The sequence below is a fragment of the Oncorhynchus mykiss genome, chromosome 8 (genome assembly GCF_013265735.2).
Source record: "Oncorhynchus mykiss isolate Arlee chromosome 8, USDA_OmykA_1.1, whole genome shotgun sequence".
Lineage (NCBI taxonomy): Eukaryota > Metazoa > Chordata > Actinopteri > Salmoniformes > Salmonidae > Oncorhynchus > Oncorhynchus mykiss.
Genome location: NC_048572.1, coordinates 28,197,276 through 28,215,828, shown reverse-complemented (window position 1 = coordinate 28,215,828; position 18,553 = coordinate 28,197,276).

Genomic DNA, 18,553 nt, shown 5'->3' with positions numbered 1-18,553 from the left:
CATTGCCATTTACTCAGCTGGGCCAGGGGCGCTTTAATTAGGTCAGGTGGAAATGTCTGACAGATCTCAACTCCATAAAAGGAGGAAATTGCCATCGCCTGATCTCGCTGCTTTCTCTTCCTTAACGCCATCTGATCCAGAAGTTCTGTGCGTCCATGAATCCAAGTAAGTCTACCGACTCTGTTACCTTTCATGCCACCTTTCATCTGAACTATCTGTTGCGATCCGGAGATGGGCCATCAGTTATTGTTTATAGTTATTACCGCGGAGCGCGGCTTGGAGCGCACGCTTCAAACATATTGTGTAATGTGAATTGTCAATGATCACGGCCCTACGGATCCTCATAGGCCAATTATGCAATCGATATGGTTCATGTGTATTGAATTTAATTATCTACACATGAAGACAATTGAAAGAGTGAAATGAGAAACGTCATTGTTTGCTAACTGATTAACTTTGATAATGGGGATTATAGATTGTATAACCATTCCCTGTTTGTATTCTTTCATGATTTATGATAAGTAGTTACGAGCCTAAATTACACGGATGATTACTATTGACTTTTTAATGAACTGGACTGTTGAATTCCCTAAATTATGTTAATAATGAATGAATGAATGATATGATTTGATCTTTGATTATGAATTTGATTGGATACATGTTATTTGTTTCCTTTGTGATGCAGCACAGACTACTCAGTAAATATACCACTTTATGGTTAAAGGAATTCCTGCCTCGGTCTCATCCATTCCTCTGTCACCTGTTCACCTTCACTGTCAGTCATCCTACCTGTCCAGCTCCCCACACAGATTCCACTAATCTTTCAAATACAGTCAATAATACAATAGAACAATTATATATACATTGTGTGCAAATGAGGTAGGATAAGGGAGGTAAGGCAATAAATAGGCCATAGTGGCGAGATAATTACAATATAGCAATTAAACACTGGAATGGTACAGTGGGGTAAAGTATTTAGTCAGCCACCAATTGTACAAGTTCTCCCACTTAAAAAGATGAGGCCTGTAATATACATAGGTAAAAATGAGAAATTCCAGAATCACATTGTAGGATTTTTTTATGAATTTCTTTGGAAATTATGGTGGAAAATAAGTATTTGGTCAATAACAAAAGTTTATCTCAATACTTTGTAATATACCCTTTGTTGGCAATGACAGAGGTCAAACGTTTTCTGTAAATCTTCAAGTTTTTCACACACTGTTGCTGGTATTTTGGCCCATTCCTCCATGCAGATCTCCTCTAGAGCAGTGATGTTTTGGGGCTGTTGCTTGGCAACAGACTTTCAACTCCCTCCAAAGATTTTCTATGGGGTTGAGACTGGCTAGGCCACTCCAGGACCTTGAAATGCTTCTTACGAAGCCACTCCTTCGTTCCCCGGGCGGTGTGTTTGGGATCATTGTCATGCTGAAAGACCCAGCCACGTTTCATCTTCAATACCCTTGCTGATGGAAGGAGGTTTTCACTCAAAATCTCAAGATACATGGCCCCATTCTTTCCTTTACACGGATTAGTCGTCCTGGTCCCTTTGCAGAAAAACAGCCCCAAAGCATGATGTTTCCACCCCCATGCTTCTCAGTAGTTATGGTGTTCTTTGGATGCAACTCGGCATTCTTTGTCCTCCAAACACAACGAGTTGAGTTTTTACCAAAAAGTTATTTTGGTTTCATCTGACCATATGACATTCTCCCAATCTTCTTCTGGATCATCCAAATGCTCTCTAGCAAACTTCAGATGGGCCTGGACATGTACTGGCTTAAGCAGGGGGACACGTCTGGCACTGTAGGATTTGAGTCCCTGGCGGCGTAGTGTTACTGATGGTAGACTTTGTTACTTTGGTCCCAGCTCTCTGAAGGTCATACACTAGGTCCCCCCGTGTGGTTCTGGGATTTTTGCTCACCGTTCTTGTGACCATTTTGACCCCACGGGGTGAGATCTTGTGTGGAGACCCAGATCGAGGGAGATTATCAGTGGTCTTGTATGTCTTCCATTTCCTAATAATTGCTCCTACAGTTGATTTTTTTCAAACCAAGCTGCTTACCTGTTGCAGATTCAGTCTTCCCAGCCTGGTGCAGGTCTACAATTTTGTTTCTGGTGTCCTTTGACAGCTCTTTGGTCTTGGCCATAGTGGAGTTTGGAGTGTGACTGTTTGAGGTTGTGGACAGGTGTCTTTTATACTGATAACAAATTCAAACGGGTGCCATTAATACAGGTAACGAGTTGAGGACAGAGGAGCCTCTTAAAGAAGTTACAGGTCTGTGAGAGCCAGAAATCTTGCTTGTTTGTAGGTGACCAAATTTTCCACCATAATTTGCAAATAAATTCATTAAAAATCCTACAATGTGATTTTCTGGATTTTCTTTTCTCATTTTGTCGGTCATAGTTGAAGTGTACCAATGATGAAAATTACAGGCCTCCCTCATCTTTTTAAGTGGGAGAACTTGTACAATTGGTGGCTAACTAAATACTTTTTTGCCCCACTGTAGATGTGAAGAAGATGAGTGTACAAGTAGAGATACTGGGATGCAAAGGAGCAAAATAAATAACAGTATTGGGATGAGGTAGTTGGCTGGGCTATTTACAGATACGCTATGTACAGGTGCAGTGATCTGTGAGCTGCTCTGACAGTTGGTGCTTAAAGCTAGTGAGGGGGATATGAGTCTCCAGCTTCAGTGATTTTTGCAGTCCGTTCCAGTCTTTGGCAGCAGAGAATTGGAAGGAAAGGCGGCCGAAGGAGGAATTGGCTTTGGGGGTGACCAGTGAAATATACCTGCTGGAGCGTGTGCTACGGGTGGGTTCTGCTATGGTGACCAGTGAGCTGAGTTAAGGTGGGGCTTTACCTAGCAAAGACTTATAGGTGACCTGGAGCCAGTGGGTTTGGCAATGAATAGGAAGCGAGGGCCAGCCAACGAGAGCATACAGGTCGCAATGGTGGGTAGTATATGGGGCTTTGGTGACAAAACGGATGGCACTGTGATAGACTGCTTCCAATTTGCTGAGTAGAGTGGTGGAGGCTATATAGTAAATTACATCGCCGAAGTCAAGGATCGGTAGGATAGTCAGTTTTACGAGGGTATGTTCGGCAGCATGAGTGAAGGAGGCCGATTTTAATTTTGGATTGGAGATGTTTGATGTGAGTCTGGAAGGAGAGTTTACAGGCTAACCAGACACCTAGGTATTTGTAGTTGTCCACATATTCTAAGTCAGGCGGGCAGGTGTGGGCAGCGATCGATTGAAGAGCATGCATTTAGTTTAACTTGCATTTAAGAGCAGTTGGAGGCCACGGAAGGAGAGTTTGGCATTGAAGCTTGCCTGGAGGTTAGTTAACACAGTGTCCATAGAAGGGCCAGAAGTATACAGAATGGTGTCTGCTGCTGGTGATTCTCTTATCCACCTCTACGTAGGAGTGACATCATTGATGTATACAGAGAAAAGAGTCGGCCCGAGGATTGAACCCTGTGGCACCACCATAGAAGACTGCATGACGTCCGGAAAACAGGCCCTCCGATTTTACACACTGAACTCTGTCTGAGAAGTAGTTGGTGAACCAGGCAAGGCAATCATCAATTTGAGAAGCAAAGGCTGTTGAGTCTGCCGATAAGAATGTGGTGATTGACAGAGTCGAAAGCCTTGGCCAGGTCGACGAATACAGCTGCACAGTATAGTCTCTTATCGATGGCGGTTATGATATATCGTTTAGGACCTTGAGCGTGGCTGAGGTGCACCCATGACCAGCTCGGAAACCAAATTGAATAGCGGAGAAGGGGTGGTGGGATTCAAAATGGTCGGTGATCTGTTTGTTAACTTGGCCTTCGAAGACCTTAGAAAGGCAGGGTAGGATAGATATAGGTCTGTAGCAGTTTGGGTCTAGAATGTCTCCCCCTTTGAAGGATATGACCGTGGCATATTTCCAATCTTTGGGGATCTCAGACGATACGAAAGAGGATGAACAGGCTAGAAATTGCAATCATTTCAGTGGATCATTTTAGAAAGAGAGGGTCCAGATTGTCTAGCCCGGCTGTTTTGTAGGGGACCAGATTTTGCAACTCTTTCAGAACATCAGCTACCTGGATTTGGGTGAAGGAGACATGGGGGAGGCTTGGGCAAGTTGCTCTGGTGGGCGCAGGGCTGTTGACAGGGGTAGGGGTAGCCAGGTGAAAAGCATGGCCAGCCGTAGAAAAATGCTTATTGAAATTCTCAATTTTTGCGGATTTATCGGTGGTGACAGTGTTTCCTAGCCTCAGTGCAGTGGGCAGCTGGGAGGAGGTGCTCTTATTCTCCATGGACTTTACAGTGTTCCAGATCTTTTTGGAGTTTGTGCTACAGGATGCAAATTTCTGTTTTGAAAAAGCTAGCCTTTGCTTTCCTAACTGCCTGTGTATATTGGTTCCTAACTTCCCTGAAAAGTTGTATATCGCGGGGACTATTCGATGCTAATGCAGAACGCCACAGGATGTTTTTGTGCTGGTCAAGAGCAGTCAGGTCTGGAGTGAACCAAGCGCTATATCTGTTCATGGTTCTACATTTTTCGAATGTGGTGTGCTTATTTAAGATGGTGAGGGAGGCACTTTTAAAGAATAACCAGGCATCCTCTACTGACGGAGTGAGGTCAATATCCTTCCAGGATACCCGGGCCAGGTAGATTAGAAAGGCCTGCTCACTAAAGTGTTTCAGGGAGCGTTTGACAGTGATGAGTGGAGGTTGTTTGACCGCAGACCCATTACGGTCACAGGCAATGAGGCAATGATTGCTGAGGTCCTGGTTGAAGACAGCAGAGGTGTATTTGGCAGGTTGGTTAGGATGATATCTATGAGGGTGTCCGTGTTTACGGATTTGGGGTTGTACCTGGTAGGTTCATTGATAATTTGTGAGATTGAGGGCATCGGGCCTCCCGGGTGGCGCAGTGGTTAAGGGCGCTGTACTGCTGTGCCATCAGAGACTCTGGGTTCGTGCCCAGGCTCTGTCGTAACCGGCCGCGACTGGGAGGTCCATGGGGCGACGCACAATTGGCCTAGCGTCGTCCGGGTTGGTCGGTAGGGATGTCCTTGTCTCATCGCGCACCAGCGACTCCTGTGGCGGGCCGGGCGCAGTGCGCGCTAGCCGAGGTTGCCAGGTGCACGGTGTTTCCTCCGACACATTGGTGCGGCTGGCTTCCGGGTTGGATGCGCGCTGTGTTAAGAAGCAATGCAGCTAGGTTGGATTGTGTAGTGTAGCGGAGGACGCATGACTTTCAACCTTCATCTCTCCCGAGCCCGTACGGGAGTTGTAGCGATGAGACAAGACACCACTACAACAATTGGACACCATGAAATTGGGGAGAAAAAGGGGTAAACATTTAAATTAAATAAAAATAAGAGGGCATCAAGGTTAGATTGTAGGATGGCTGGGGTGTTAAGCATGTCCCAGTTTAGGTCACCTGAAGCTCTGAAGATAGATGCTGCTGTATTGTACTGTACATCTTGAGTACCAGCAGATTTGCCAACGTTACAATGTCTCAGCTTAACGGCACTATGAAATGTCGACCTGTTGGTCTTCCACACACAAACACTAATCAATAGCTGTTGAAATGTTGTTTATTTGGATTAAAAAAGCATCCGTTTGTGGGAACAGGTGTGCTGAAACTTTTCTTCCCATACTGTGTTCTGTTGCCACACTTCCAAGTCTTGTTCATCACTCAACTAAATGGAAATTAAGTTTCACTGTGACTAGACACTTACCTCAGTTGTACAATACCACTATATGCTATAATATTTTGTCCTGCTTGAAAATCAGAGACATGGTTTGAATATTGCCGTCCAACGATTTCCAACTAAATAATTTGTTTAAATTTAGTGAGCTTGAGCAATTGACAAAAATAATGGATACATGTTGCCCTTAGATTTGTGCAAGGTTGGTAGAATCTTATCCAAAATTATTCACAGCAGTAACGGCTAACAAAGGTGCTTCCACCAAGTATTAGCTCTGGGGTGTGAAGACATAGGCTATGCCATCAATACATCTTAATGTTTTATTTTTTGTTAATTAAATGTTAAAATACAGTATCAAAATAACACAAGGTGATAGTAATGTTGCATTAAATACAATACACTATCAACTGCTCTGAAATACAGTACCAATCAAAAGTTTGGACACATCTACTCATTCCAGGGTTTTTTACTATTTTCTACATTGTAGAATAATAGTGAAGACATCAAAACTATGAAATAACACAAATGGAATCATGTAGTAGCCAAAAAATTGTTAACAAATCCAAATATATTTTATATTTATCATGACTCAGGGTGAGACCCAGATGCAGACACGTGAGGAAGATGGTTCAAGTCTCAGATTTATTGAGTACACATGAGTAGGCCAAAGGCAGGTCCAGGGCAGGCAGAGATTAGTAATCCAGAGCAGAGTCAGTACGGTACAGAACGGCAGGCAGGCTCAGGGTCAGGGCAGGCAGAAAGGTCAAAACCAGAACAACTAGAAAACAGGGACTAAAGAGAACAGGAGAATTGGAAAAAAACACACGCTGGTAGGCTTGATGAGACAAGACGAACTGGCATCAGAAGACAAAGGACAGTGAGACACAGGTTTTATCTTGGACACATGAAGTGTATCATGGATACAGAGGGTGCAGTGCAACAGAAGATAAACAGCAGAGGGACCAAGGATTTTAGAGATAGGGAAAGGGCCAATGATTTGAGGGAAAAGTTTGTGGGACTCCACACGGAGGGGCAGATCCAGAGTAGACAGCCATACCCTCTGTCCGATGGTGGTCTGCTTTTCAACGATACCTGGAGGTGGTCTTAAGAAGACTGGACTAGGCTCTCTTCCAGGTACGCCGACAGCGGCGGATGAACATCTGGGCCTAGGGTATGTTGACCTCTTGCTCAAGGAAGAGCGGGGGGTGATAACCCACGGAGCACTCGAAGGGCGAGAGGGAAGGGTGTTCCGGGCGAACTCCACCCACACGAGTTGCTGGCTCCAGGTGGTTGTCCTAGACAAGGCACCTGATTGGCATGCTCCGACTGTCCATTAGATTCAGGATGAAACCCGGAGGACAGGCGGGCCGACGACCCAATGAGGGTGCAGAATGCCTTCCAGAATCGGGACGAGAACTGAGGACCACGATCGCAGACTATGTTGAGCGGAAGTCCATGGATTCAGAAGATGTGCTGTACTATGAGTTGGGCCATCTCCTTGGCTGAGGGTAACTTGGGAAGGGGGGTGAAATGAGCTGCTTTTGAAAACCTATCCACCACCGTAAGGATGGTGGTATTACCATCAGATGGGGGGAGACCAGTAACAAAGTCCAGGGATATATGGGACCAGGGTCGATGAGGAACAGGGAATGGTTGAAGGAGGCCGGCTGGAGCACAGCAGGGCAGGAAGAAGGACAAATTATCCTTGCCCCGAGAGGAGTCCTCAATGTATCCTTCCAGGGTCTTGGTCTCCGGACCAGACAGGGAATAAAGCCGCCTCCGAGGCGGTGTAGTGCCAGGGAGGAGGTCAATGGTGCAGTCATAGAGTCAATGCGGAGGAAGCGATGTGGCGTGGGCCTTGTTGAAAACCTCCCGGAGTTCCTAATACTCTGCGAGAACGGCAGAGAGATCTGTGACTTTACCGAAAGCCACAGGAGGACGTCCAGGGGCGGGCTGCGCTGCCTTTAGGCAATGAGTGTGGCAAAACTGGCTCCAACCCATGATTGAACCCGTAGCCAGTCGATCAGGGGGTTGTGCCTCTGGAGCTATGACAACCCCAAAACCACAGGTTTGATAGGAATCGTAGTGTGGGTGACCCTGCCAATAGAGCGTCTGTCCAATGCTCTGGTGTCCATGGGAACGGAGAGGAGTTGTGTGGAGATACCCAGCCACGACACCAGGGTAGTGTCCATAAAGCTCTTGTCGGACCCAAAGAGAGAGTTAGACCGGTTTCCCCACAACAGGATGGCATGGAGAGGAGTACGAGTAATGGGAGCTGGAAGACTGGCATACTGGTACCTACTGATAAGCCTGGGCTTTTTACTGAACAGGTGGATATATAATGTCCTGAAGTTCCACAATACAGACATTCCTCAGGGGACAATCTAGCCCTGCCCTGTTGCACTGGCACCAGAGTAGGCGAGTCGATAGTCTTCTATGATTTCTGAGGGAACTCGTGTGACATCAGATTCTCTAGGGAGTGGAGGCATTGGAGATTTCCGTGGTTCTTCGGAGGCGAGGGAAAATCCGTGGACAGGTGCCTGTGGCCGGGAACAGACCTCTTCCTACTGCATTCCCGTAGTCACCCATCAATCCTTATGGTCAAGGCTTTGAGCAAGGTCGTCCTTCATTTCCTCCGATAATCCATGAAGAAATGTGTTGAACAGGGATTCTGGGTTCCAGGCACTCTCGTGGGCTAAAGTGCGAAAGTCTACCACGTAGTCTGACACACTACAGGAGTCTTGAGACAGTTGAACAAGCTTCCAAGCCCCCTATCTCCCAGACAGCAGAGAGTCGAACACCTTCCTTACTTCCGCCAGACTAAGGCAAACAGTGGATTGTTGCTCCCAGGTTCCAGGATCCCCAGCGTAGCTCTACGGAAGAGGTAAGCGAGGTTCTTGGGAGGCCTGGGTAAGCTGGGGAGAAGCACCACTGGTAGCGGGGTTACTGAGAGTCTGCCTAATAGACAGTCAGCAGAATTGTTCCAAAAATACAGACTGCATGGTCATGGTGTTCCTCCAAGGTGTGGAATCCTTCCATAAAGTTATGTATTAACTCCTTGTGTTTTCCAATGTTGGCTCCTTGTGTGAGGAGACAGTTATGCAGAGCTGGTCCGAGTCTGCTGGGTCAGTCATGGCCAGTTCCTACTATCATGACTCAGGGTGAGACCCAGATTTAGACACGTGAGGCAGATGGTTCAAGTCTCAGAGATTTATTGAGTACACAGGGGTAGGCCAAAGGCAGGTCCAGGGCAGGAAGTGGTCAGTCATCCAGGGCAGAGTCAGTATGGTACAGAACTGCAGGTAGGCTCAGGGTCAGGCCAGGTAGAAAGGACAAAACTGGAAGAACTAGAGAACAGGGACTAAAGAGAACGGGAGAACCAGAGAAAACATGCTGGTAGACTTAACGAGACAAGACGAACTGGCAACACACACAGAAAACACAGGTAAATGCACAGTGGATAATGGGGGAAATGGTAGTTACCTGGTGGGGATGTAGACCAGTTGCAGAGGATAAATACATTTTAGTTACCAGCCTCAGAAATTGCAGCCCAAATATATGATTCACAGAGTTCAAGTAACAGACACATCTCAACATCAACTGTTCTGAGGAAACGGTGTGAATCAGGCCTTCATGGTTGAATTGCTGCAAAGAAACCGCTACTTAAGGACACCAAAAAGAAGAGACTTGCTCCAATAAACATGAGAAATGGACATTAGACCAGTGGAAATCTGTCCTTTGGTCTAATGAGTCCAAATGTGAGATTTTTGGCTTCAACCGCCGAGGCTTTGTGAGACAAAGAGTAGGTGAATGGATGATCTCTGCATGTGTGGTTCCCACCATGAAGCATGGAGGAGGAGGTGTGATAGTGTGGGGGTGCTTTGCTGGTGACACTGTCTGTGATTTATTTAGAATTCAAGGCACACTTAACCAGCCATCCCATCTTGTTTGTGCTTACTGGGACTATCATTTATTTTTTCAACAGGACAATGACCCAACACACCTCCAGGCTGTGTAATGACTATTGACCAAGAAGTAGAGTGATTGAGTGCTGCATCAGATGACCTGGGCTCCACAATCACCCAGCCTCAACCCAACTGAGATGGAATGAGTTGGACCGCATAGTGAAGAAAAAGCAGCAAACAAGTGCTCAGCATATGTGGGAACTCCTTCAAGACAGTTGGAAAAGCATTCCAGGTGAAGCTGGTTGAGAGAATACCTAGAGTGTGCAAAGCTGTCATCAAGGCAAAGGGTGGCTACTTTGAAGAATCTCAAATATAAAATAGATTTGGATTTGTTTAACACTTTTTTTGGTCACTACATCAATCCATATGTGTTATTTCATAGTTTTTATGCCTTCGTTATTATTCTATAATGTAGAAAATAGTACAAATAAAGAAAAACCCTTGACTGAGTTGGCGTATCCAAACGTTTGACTGGTACTGTATATTAGAATCAAGATAACTGCAAAGTTGAGGTGGATTGGTGGACTACAAGAAATATGTATACTGTAGACATAATAATTAAGGAAGACCACTGCACAAGTGATAAAGTTTTTCACATTTATTAGTTTTTGTTATTGTTGTGTTGTTGTTGGCTAGAAGATGAACACAAAAATGGAAACATGATGCTGCTTCTTTAGAGTATGACACCCTCAGCTGGATTAAAGGCTGGAAGGGTGGAGGCCAACATGTACAATTAGGTCCATAATTATTGGCACCCTTGATAAAGATTAGCAAAAATGACTATAAAATTAATCAAAACAAATACTGAACTATGTTGTATGCTCAAAAAATGAGGAAATTATATTATTTTATACTAAAGCAATTGCTAAGAGAAAGAGATTTTGTTTAGCAAGTAATCGAAAAGAAAGCAGTCAAAATGATTGGCACCCGTTTTCAATATTTATTTATTTTACCTTTATTTTACTGAGACCAAGGTCTCTTTTACAGATGAGCCCTGAATTACGTAAATTACAGAAAATACACACATCAATATCAATACAAAATGTAAACAGAAAGAAAAACACGGTCATAAAAAACAAACACGTTAATTGGTAAAAAGGTTCTCTTTTAGCATTCTGAATTGCCCTACAGGCACAAACTTCACATTTCTCAACATTTTGAAGATTGTTCCACAAATAAGGTGCAAAAAAAGTAAAAACTGATTTACCTAACTCGGTAGAGACCAAAGGAATTTCCAGAGTTAGCCATCCCTGAGACCGGATGTGGTAACTCTTAGATCTAAAGTTTAGTAATTATGTTAGGTACAGTGGGACTTTTGGTAAAAAGGGCTTTACAATTGAAAACATAGCAAAGTATCAACCTACATATCAAAGAGGGCCAACCAACTTCCTGGTAGAGAATGCAGTGATGAGTGCTAAAATTGTCACCTGTAATAAAGTGCAGTGCGCTGTGATAAATGGCATCTAACGGCTTTAATGAAGTAGCAGCTGTGTTCATATACAGTAGATGTCTCCATAGTCAAGGACCAATAGAAAGCAGATGATTCAGTCAACGGTCCTATCATTTATCGAGAGGCAGGACCTATTTCTATAAAATAAGCCAAGTTTTATTCTCAGCTTTTTAACTAACTTGTCGATATGCTTTTTAAAAGACAGATTTTCATCTATCCAGATACCCAAATACTTGTATGCAGGGATACGATCAATATGGACACCATCCAAAGTACATATGCTTAAATCAGAGTTATTTTTATGCGCTCTAGAGAACATATATATTTAGTTTTACCTGCACTAAATACTAATTTCAGGTCAATAAAGTTTTTCTTTAATACAATGAAGGCAGACCGTAGTTCAGGTAAAGCCTGGTCAACCGTGGGGGCAAAAGCAAAAACACCACAGTATCATCGGCATACAAGTACAGGTTACAATTTTTTACAAAAAAGGCGATATTGTTAATGTAAACAGTATAAAAAAAAGTACAGGACCCAAAATCGACCCCTGCGTGACAACTTTCGTAATATCCAGGAAACCTAATTTAACACCCTCAGATGCGCTTTAGTGCACGCTTTAGTGCGCTTTAGTACGCTTTAGTGCATCTACCATTCCAAATTTAGAAGGATTACCAGTCAGAGATAGAGCTTGATTTAGCTTTCTTAATCTAGATTGTACGTGTTTTCAATTGTAAGAAAAATTGATAGTCTACTACAGAGTCAGATGTCCTTTGATTTCTCCTCTGAAAGAGCTCAGTTCAGAAGAAAACCAATGGTTTGATCTATCTATCTGAGCTCTGAATTGTTTGAAAGATGTGTTTATCTGCCAGAGAAATAAATATGGAGGAGTCATTTTCTAGAGCCAAGGTCAGGAATACAGGAGACAGTGGCTAAATCAGAGTAAAATGTCATGCAAATTAAACGAGGATTAGTATTTAGCTGTTTCATATCTCTAATACATACTGTATGTCTATTTCATTTCCAGTAAATGGGCCACATTTCTAAAAAATTGTTTTCACTTTGTCATCATGGGGTATTGTGTGTACAGTCGTGGCCAAAAGTTTTGAGAATGATGCAAATATTCATTTTCATAAAGTCTGCTGCCTCAGTTTGTATGATGGCAATTTTCATATACTCCAGAATGTTATGAAGAGTGATCAGATGAATTGCAAAGTCCCTCTTTGCCATGCAAATGAACTGAATCCCCTAAAAACAATTCCACTGCATTTCAGCTCTGCCACAAAAGGACCAGCTGACATCATGTCAGTGATTCTCTCATTAACACAGGTGTGAGTGTTGATGAGGACAAGGCTGGAGATCACTCTGTCATGCTGATTGAGTTTGAATAACAGACTGGAAGCTTCAAAAGGAGGGTGCTGCTTGGAATCATTGTTCTTCCTCTGTCAACCATGGTTACCTGCAAGGAAACATGTGCCATCATCATTGCTTTGCACAAAAAGGGCTTCACAGGCAAGGATATTGCTGCCAGTAAGATCCCACCTAAATCAACCATTTATTGGATCATCAAGAACTTCAAGGAGAGCGGTTCAATTGTTGTGAAGAAGGCTTCAGGGCGCCCAAGAAAGTCCAGCAAGCGCCAGGACCGTCTCCTAAAGTTGATGCAGCTGTGGGATTGGGACACCACCAGTACAGCACTTGCTCAGGAATGGCAGCAGGCAGGTGTGAGTGCATCTGCACGCACAGTGAGGCATAGACTTTTGGAGGATGTCCTGGTGTCAAGAAGGGCAGCAAAGAAGCCACTTCTCTCCAGGACAAACATCAGGGACAGACTGATATTCTGCAAAAGGTACAGGGATTGGACTGCTGAGGACTGGGGTAAAGTCATTTTCTCTGATGAATCCCCTTTCTGATTGTTTGGGGTATCCAGAAAAAAGCTTGTCCAGAGAAGACAAGGTGAGTGCTACCATCAGTCCTATGTCATGCCAACAGTAAAGCATCCTGAGACCATTCACGTGTGGGGTTGCTTCTCAGCCAAGGGAGTGAGCTCAATCACAATTTTGCAGCCATGAATAAAGAATGGTACCAACACATCCTCCGAGAGCAACTTCTCCCAACCATCCAGGAACAGTTTGGTGATGAACAATGCCTTTTCCAGCATGATGGAGCACCTTGCCATAAGGCAGAAATTATAACTAATTGGCTCGGGGAACAAAACATTGATATTTTGGGTCCATGGCCAGGAAACTTCTCAGACCTTAATCCCATAGAGAACTTGTGGTCAATCCTCAAGAAGCGGGTGGACAAACAAAAACCCACAAATTCTGACAAACTCCAAGCATTGATTATGTAAGAATGGGCTGCCATCAGTCAGGATGTGGCCCAGAAGTTAATTGACAGCATGCCAGGCTGGATTGCAGAGGTCTTGAAAAAGAAGGGTCAACACAGCAAATATTGACTCGTTGCATCAACTTTATGTAATTGTCAATAAAAGCCTTTGACAAATATTAAATTATTGTAATTATACTTCAGTATTCCATAGTAACATTTGACAAAAATATCTAAAGACACTGAAGCTGCAAACCTTGTGGAAATTAACATTTGTGTCATTCTCAAAACTCTTGGCCACGACTGTACAGTAGATGGGTGAGATGTCCAAGTTTTTTAAATCCATGTTCAATTCAGCCTGTATAATGTATAATAAGTCAAGGGGTATGAATTATTTCTAAAGTACTGTATAAAGACAGTATATTGAGCCAGTTAAAATAAACAGTTATTTATGTTAAAATAGTTGAAGTAGTGTTATCTTTCTTGGCCTGTTTGAATAAAACATTGGGAAACATCACCCACAACCCTTATTTTTATGGTCTATGCCCACAATATTGAAGCTACCTGCAAACAGGCGCCCACGTACACTTGAGGCCTCTATCGCAGTTCAACAAAAGGCAAAGTCCTCAACCAACGGGTGTGGTCTGCAGCCATACTTGCCCTGAAAACAGGAAGCGGCATCACAGCCATTGTCCATGAGGTTTTCCAGCAGAGACAGACATCTTATACAGATCATAACAGTGGCAGGGAACATAGTAATGTTGTCCCGGTGCTACACCAATAGGGTGACCATGTCGATACAACCCCGCCTCCTGGGTGCTAATAATTTGGTGTACTTTAGCAATACTTGCGCTTTATTGGCCCCTCTCCTCCTCAAACATTAACATATCATAAACTATTTAATCTGTAAAACTTCGCCTCATTTAATCTGTAAAACTTCGCCACCACTGTTGCTTCAAATATTTTTGCTGAGCATGAATCTCTGAATTGTGTTTGACCTACAGTGGGAATCTGACCTAGTCTAATGAAATATTTAGTTTTCCCCTTACTGGCATGTGATATTCAGAGCCAGGGCCACCCACTTGGACTGATGCCACTTGGACTCAGCCCTTAAACATGGACTGTGTAATAGCAGTTGTCACAGGGGGTATGGCCTTCTGTACAGCATGCCAAGGGAAAATCTCATGCGGTGTACATAGTGGTCCATGTTTCCATGCCAGCAAGTAAATAAATAAATGCTGCAAATATGCACTGGCAATCTAGGGCAAGCTTTCCATTTGTAAGCAATAAATATGGTCAACTGATATTAGTTTACGTATGCCAAATACATGTCACTTCATAACTAAGAATATGTTTGATCTCATAGGCCCTCTGAGATATGTTTTTAGTAATACCTATTTAATGAATTATTATATTTATCTTAAGTATTTTTCTGTAAATTTTTAACCCTTGCTCAACCAGGAAAGTTTCCATTAAACACAGATTCGAATATGGAATATTACTGTATTTGTTATTGTTACTACTTATCAGAAGTAACTGCACAATTACCTTAACCACAAGAATGTTTGAAATGTTATGTTTCTAAAAGGTTATAGAAAAGTAATCAATTTACCTGCAGTTGAAATTTCATGCAGGCTCACCTGTGTGAATTAGGAGGGCCGGGGTTGGCAAGAGGGGGCACATTGTTAGGGAATGCCCAGATGGTTTGGGGGAGAGTGGAGTCCTGCCAGATACAGCTGATGTGGAGGATCTCATCAGGCCCCCAGTTCTCTGGACATCAGCCAAGCTCCTCTCCACAGCCAGCTGTAGCAGCTCCTCATCCAACAAGCTACTGTAAAAGCTGTAATCGTCAATGCCCAGACTCCTGTACCCTGCTGACTCTGGCATGTACAAACTGCCAGTGGCCATGATGTAACTGTGGGAGGAATTAATGAGTCACTAATATCAACTATACGTATTATAATTATACTTATTTGTATTCATATGTAATACAATATAATAATAATAATAATATACTGAATATTATATACAGGGTAACACTTTATTTTGGAGGGTAGCTACATAAGGACTTCATAAAACATTCATAACCCATACATAACAGTCACTATAATCACGGAAAGGGTTTCAATGTTTGGTCTATTTCAAGCTGAATTCACATTTGTTGACAGCTCAATCAATTATTAACCAAAGTTTGATGTTGATCAGATGTATTTTCTCGTTAGGACATTTGATTTATAGTACAAGCAAATACAGTAGGCTATGTTAGTGCCAGACAAACTGACCCTCATTTGGGCACTATTGCGTCATGCCATAGTAAAACAAGAATAAGTCATTTGTCCAGATCTAGAGGTTATGCATACTGGAAACATATGTAATGCAGTATGAATAAATAATGTAACATATTTGCGATTTTATAATACTACATTTGAAATCACTGTAAAAAATATTGTCCACACAAAAAAAGTTATTCAAACGTATTCAACAGCATGTTTGTGTCTGAAACAATTCATACAAACTGATGAAAGACATTTAAAGGCCCAGTACAGTCAACAATGTAATTTTCCTGTGTTTTATATATATTTCCACACGATGAGGTTGGAATAATACTGTGAAATCCTGAATATTTGGATAATGTGCTTTAATGTAGGAGCTATTTGAAAATGCTGCATGAAATTTCAGCCTGTTTTGGTGGGATGGAGTTTTAGCCTGCCTGGTGACATCACCAGGCGGTAAATGAGTGAATAGACCAATAAGAAAGAGCTCCAAACCCCTCTGCCTATAACAGCTAGTTTTCTGTTTTCCCCTCTTCACTCAGACCACTCCCAGACAGTCCTAGCAAAAGTATTGCTTGAGAAATTGCTCTTTGCTAAGAAGGAATTTTTGTTTCTTTTTGACAATTTTAATTGAAAACAATCACAGTAAGGTACTTAATTGTTATATAGAAATTATTTGACATTGAGACAAAATCGGCTGCATTTGGAACTTTAAGACCCAGCCAAGATGAAACAATCAAGGTCACGTACCTTTTCCCCCAAAAAAACATTCTTAAAATATTTGCTATTTGCTATGCTCTCTGATAACAACAACAACAAAGAAGTATCCCCTTTTCTAATACCCTACTTGTCTGTTATCTGGTTATTAACTGGTAAAACTAGTGTTTGTGTGGCAAATATTGTGTGACCTCAGTGTCACAAAAATGATGACCCCACTTGTTTCCACTTCACTTGGGTTGCAAGGCAATTCTGGTGGGGTGCGGTGAGTGGCCAACGCAGCCTACTATTGATGCGGCCCAATAGGCAAATACTGTTTGAAGCACTATAAACCAGGGGTATTTGTATTAATTATGGCTCCCCATTAGCTGCTGCCAGAGCAGCAGCTACTCATCCTGATGTCCAGCAAAATTAAGGCAGTTTATGCTATTTTGAAAACATTACAATACATTCATAGATTTCACAACACACTGTGTGCCCCAACTCTACCACTACCACATATCTACAGTACTAAACCCATGTGTATGTATAGGGTGTATGTCTGTGTGTGTGTGCCAATGTTTGTGTTGCTTCACAGTCCCCACTGTTTTTTAATCTGTTTTTTAAAATCAAATAGTCTGTCCTGGACTTGGGGACTGTGAAGAGACCTCTTGTGGCATGTCTTTAGGTATTTTTTAACTTAAATAATTGATCAAATTGAAGATGGGATGATCTGTGTTTAATACCGGAGGAAAACAAACTGTAGCTAGCTTTCTGGTCACGCGCCTCTATCTAACAGTACACTACAAGTGACCCTCGTTCTGAACAGGGCTACTTCTTCATTACACAAAGGAAAAACCTCAATCAATTTCTCAAGACTGGTGGCATCCAGTGGAAGCGGTAGGAAAAGAGAGTGACCTCAAAAAAAAAAATCACAATGGTTTGTCCTAGGGGTTTTGCTTACTACATAAGTTCTGTTATACTCATGCTTCTATTCATATTTACAGATGGCATACACGTTTGTTATTAAGGCAAATTAAAGTTCACATGTTCCAGAAGGCATTTCTGCCAAAAGACGCATTTTGATACAAATATTTGTCCTGTCCTGTGAAATAGTGACGTGCAACACACACCTAGCTTCTTGAATTGGGTCACATATTGTACATTTTGCAGATTTGTAACATATAATACGAATTGTAATTCGTAACATATCATACAAAATGAGTGATGGACATCCACAAATGAATACATACCATATGAAACATAACATATCATACTAAATGGACTGTCTCTGATTTACATACAGAATACATACAAAATACAAAATACTCTGAGACCAAGTTGCAGCACATGTACAGTACCTACGGTGGAAGGATGGCCAACCACACAGTAGGGTGATTTTCACTAAGGAGGAGAAGGAGGCTGTGCTGACCAAGATGCATGCTGGCCATTTCGGAGTGAAGTGCATGATTGCCAAAATCAACCTACGCTTCTTCTGGCGTGGGATTGTCAAGGATGTGGACAGCTGGCCAAGTGAAATAACCTTTTGTTTATCTATCACATTCTATTATATCTGAAATGAGTAGACTTTCAATTAATGTCATATCAGAGAGAACACAATGTTTCAACCTGTCTAGCCTGCCAGAGGTTTGAGAGGGGGAAGACTGTGGTGTCGGAGTTGAAGCCATCAAGTTTTTTCACCATATCATATGATCGGTAAGTGTGTCACAATGAAAGTTTTGCACTGATAAGTTGTTTTAGTAATGGTTGCTTTATTTGACCACAGCAGAGTTCAATATTATATAATGTGTGGGTGTGTCAGTGTAATTACATACATGAAAATACGCATACTGTATGACACAGATACGGGTAAGAACAAAGTCATTTTCTCTCTAACACTTTAAATGTTAGGGGTGAACCTGATCGGACCCTTAATGAAATCCAGGAATGGCAACCACAGGTGTCTGACGGCGACTGATTACTTCACCAATACCCGTTAACGTCAGTAAAGAAAGAGAACGTGCTTAACTCTAAATTCCTTTCTGTAACACATTAAATAGGGTGCTTGGAAGCAAAATTGATTTGCATGTTCTATAATACCTATCAAGGACAAGACTGGCGAGGCCACCTCCAAGGCGA